General features: G+C 44.2%; 1 protein-coding gene across 1 annotated transcript in view; it reads left to right on the forward strand.

The window, feature by feature from the left end:
• The first annotated feature begins 4,333 nt into the window (after window positions 1–4,333).
• Window positions 4,334–4,379, forward strand: part of LOC123080221 (dolichyl-diphosphooligosaccharide--protein glycosyltransferase subunit 2) — a 6,533-nt gene continuing 6,487 nt past the window's right edge. Inside the window, exon 1 of the mRNA XM_044503121.1 lies at window positions 4,334–4,379. The gene's annotated coding sequence lies outside the window, so the exon portion shown is untranslated.

The following is a 4,379-nucleotide window of genomic DNA, read 5'->3' on the forward strand; positions in this document are numbered from 1 at the left end:
CCGCATTTTATGAAATATGGCAAATGGATAAACAAAACTGCATTCCTTAATGGATTTATTAAAGAAGAGTTGTATATGATGCAACCAGAAGGTTTTGTCAATCCTAAAGGTGCTAACAAAATATGCAAGCTCCAGCGATCCATCAGAGGACTGGTGCAAGCATCTCGGAGTTGGAATATACGCTTTGATAAGTTGATCAAAGGATATAGTTTTATACAGACTTGCGATGAAGCTTGTATTTACAAGAAAGTGAGTGGGAGCACTACAACATTTCTGATAAGTATATGTGAATGACATATTGTTGATCGGAAATAATGTAGAATTATTCTGCAAAGCATAAAGGAGTGTTTGAAAGGAGTTTTTCAAAGAAAGGCCTCGGTGAATCTGCTTACATATTGAGCATCAAGATCTATAGAGATAGATGAAGACGCTTGATAAGTTTTTCAATGAGTACATACCTTAACAAGATTTTGAAGTAGTTCAAAATAGAACAGTCAAAGAAAGAGTTCTTGCCTGTGTTACAAGGTGTGAAATTGAGTAAAGACTCAAAGCCAGACCACGGCAAAAGATAGAAAGAGAATGAAAGTCATTCCCTATGCCTTGGCCATAGGTTCTATAAAGTATGCCATGCTATATACCAGATCTATTGTATACCCTACACTGATTTTGGCAAGGGAGTACAATAGTGATCTAGGAGTAGATCACTGGACATCGGTCAAAAAATTATCCTTAGTGGAATAAGGATATGTTTCTTGATTATGGAAGTGAAAAAAGGTTCGTCGTAAAGGGTTACGTCGATGCAAGTTTTGACACTAAATCTAGATGACTCTAAGTCTCGGTCTAGATACATATTGAAAGTGGGAGCAATTAGCTAGAGTAGCTCCGTGCATAGCATTGTAGACATAGAAATTTGCAAAATACTTACGGATCTGAATGTGACAAACCCGTTGACTAAAATTATCTCACAATCAAAACAAGATCACACCTTAGTACTCTTTGGGTGTTAATCTCATAGCGATGTGAACTAGATTATTGACTCTAGTAAACCCTTTGAGTGATGGTCACATAGAGATGTGAACTATGGGTGTTAATCACATGGTGATGTGAATTATTGATGTTAAATCACATGGCAATGTGAACTAGATTATTGACTCTAGTGCAAGTGGGAGACTGAAGGAAATATGCCCTAGAGGTAATAATAAAGTATTATATATTTCCTTATATCATGATAAATGTTTATTATTCATGCTAGAATTGTATTAACCGGAAACATAATACATGTGTGAATACATAGACAAACAGAGTGTCACTAGTATGCCTCTACTTGACTAGCTCGTTAATCAAAGATGGTTATGTTTCCTAGCCATAGACATGAGTTGTCATTTGATTAACGAGATCACCTCATTAGGAGAATGACGTGATTGACTTGACCCATTCCGTTAGCTTAGCACCCGATCGTTTAGTATGTTGCTATTGCTTTCTTCATGACTTATACATGTTCCTATGACTATGAGATTATGCAACTCCCGTTTACCGGAGGAACACTTTGTGTGCTACCAAACGTCACAACGTAACTGGGTGATTATAAAGGTGCTCTACAGGTGTCTCCAAAGGTACTTGTTGGGTTGGCGTATTTCGAGATTAGGATTTGTCACTCCGATTGTCGGAGAGGTATCTCTGGGCCCACTCGGTAATGCACATCACTATAAGCCTTGCAAGCATTGTGACTAATGAGTTAGTTGCGGGATGATGTATTACGGAATGAGTAAAGAGACTTGCCGGTAACGAGATTGAACTAGGTATCGAGATACCGACGATCGAATCTTAGGCAAGTAACATACCGATGACAAAGGGAACAACGTATGTTGTTATGCGGTCTGACCGATAAAGATCTTTGTAGAATATGTGGGAGCCAATATGGGCATCCAGGTCCGCTATTGGTTATTGGCCGGAGAAGTGTCTCAGTCATGTCTACATAGTTCTCGAACCCGAAGGGTCCGCACGCTTAACGTTACGATGACAGTTTTATTGAGTTTTGATGTACCGAAGGAGTTCGGAGTCCCGGATGAGATCGGGGATATGACGAGGAGTCTCGAAATGGTCGAGACGTAAAAATCGATATATTGGACGACTATATTCGGACTTCGGAAAGGTTCTGAGTGATTCGGGTATTTTTCGGAGTACCGGAGAGTTACGGGAATTCGTATTGGGCCTTAATGGGCCATACGGGAAAGGAGGGAAAGGCCTCAAAAGGTGGCCGCACCCCTCCCCATGGTCTGGTCCGAATTGGACTAGGGAAGGGGGGCGCGCCCTTCCTTCTTTCTCCTTCCCCCTTCCCTTCTCCTACTCCCACAAGGAAAGGAGGAGTCCTACTCCAGGTGGGAGTAGGACTCCCCCCTATGGCGCGCCTCTCCCCTTGGCCGGCTGCCTCCCCCTTGCTCCTTTATATACGGGGGCAGGGGGGCACCCCAGAGACACAACAATTGATCCTTGAGATCTCTTAGCCGTGTGCGGTGCCCCCCTCCACCATATTACACCTCGATAATACCGTTGCGGAGCTTAGGCGAAGCCCTGCGTCGGTGGAACATCATCATCGTCACCACGCCGTCGTGCTGACGAAACTCTCCCTCAACACTCGGCTGGATCGGAGTTCGAGGGACGTCATCGAGCTGAACGTGTGTAGAACTCGGAGGTGCCGTGCGTTCGGTACTTGATCGGTCGGATCGTGAAGACGTACGACTACATCAACCGCGTTGTGATAACGCTTCCGCTGTCGGTCTACGAGGGTACGTGGACAACACTTTCCCCTCTCGTTGCTATGCATCACCATGATCTTGCGTGTGCGTAGGAATTTTTTTGAAATTACTACGTTCCCCAACAGTTGTCCCCTCGTCGGGACTCCCCCCAGGTGCAACCAGGGCCCATATTCTTCCTTCTGGCCCATAAAAAATCTCCGTAAAGTTTCGGGGCATTTGGACTCTGTTTGATATTGATTTCCTGCGATGTAAAAGACACAGAAAAAACATCAACCGACACTTGACACTATGTCAATAGGTTAGTACCAAAAAATGATATAAAATTACTATAAAATGATTATAAAACATCCAAGATTGATAATGAAACAACATGGAAAAAAATTATAGATACGTTGGAGACGTATCACATGCGAACTATTTTTTTGAACACAGTACAGACGCAAGCGCTCTTATACACGCGCATACACTCACCCCTATGAACGCACACACGCACACCCTACCCCTATGAGCACCTCCGAAAGACCGAGCCGGCATATGATTTTAAAATTTACGAAGTCACCGTAGGCACCTCGTCGTCGACGGGAAAGTCTCCTCCCACTAAATTCACATCGCCGGAAATTCTGAAATAAATCCAGGAATAAATGCGAGCACTAGGATTTGAACCCTGGTGGGCTGGGATACCACGGTCCCTCTAACCATCCAACCACAGGTTGGTTCGCAGGCAAACTATTAGCGTAATCCAAATAGGCATCACTCAATCCCTCGTCCAAGTAAGAGCAGAAGCCGACACGGTCAAAAGCTGAAATTTTATTGTCTTGGAAGCTTGTTAGAAACCCTTGCTTAAAGGGCACCACCCTCTCGTGGATCTGATAACTCAGGGTCATCTCTCGGGAAAATGACAATAATTATTCTGCTCCTTTACCGGATCACTAAAGGGACTAGTCACGCTCCAGATTCGGCTATGCTGGCCTCTAGGTCGTTGGGCCTGGATACGGCTCTCTGTAGCGAGGTGATAGTCTGCGGTGGCTTACTTCATCGTCGGTGTTAGTATGTGTTGCCACTCCGGCCTGCGGCGACGTCCTCACTATGGATTGCGGTTATCGAAAGATTTTTGTGAGGGTTCTCTTTCCAGATTTGTTTAGTCGCTTACTATTAGGACAATAAGGACGGTTGGATTAACGCGAACGGATGGTCGAGATCTATTGGATCTGCCTCTTTGGGTCTTTTTATATTGATGATATAGATATAGATAGATATAGATACCCTTAAAAAAAGATAGATATAGATACAATTCACTCTTTATTGAAAATTCAGTGCGTTTTTTTAACCTACACTGCAAATTTAAAGGTTTGATCATTTTTACGAGATGCTCTGACGTGTGTGTTCGCACCTTGGCTCGGCAGCCTCCATATCCGACGGCCTACGGGACTTGTGTGTTGAAAAGAAGTTTCGAAGAAACCATTATACGAATCTCAAAGCAGCTCACCGTCCGGAGCCCAGACGTCGAGGCGAGGCGGACGACCCTGGGGCAGGCGAAATATTTCTAGTCGTCCCCTTCCCTCAGCCTCAAGCAGATCTGGCCACTCCCATCCGCCCAGTCTCCTAAACCCCTCTCCTCCCCCC

Source organism: Triticum aestivum, chromosome 3D (assembly GCF_018294505.1).
Source record: "Triticum aestivum cultivar Chinese Spring chromosome 3D, IWGSC CS RefSeq v2.1, whole genome shotgun sequence".
Classification (NCBI taxonomy): domain Eukaryota; kingdom Viridiplantae; phylum Streptophyta; class Magnoliopsida; order Poales; family Poaceae; genus Triticum; species Triticum aestivum.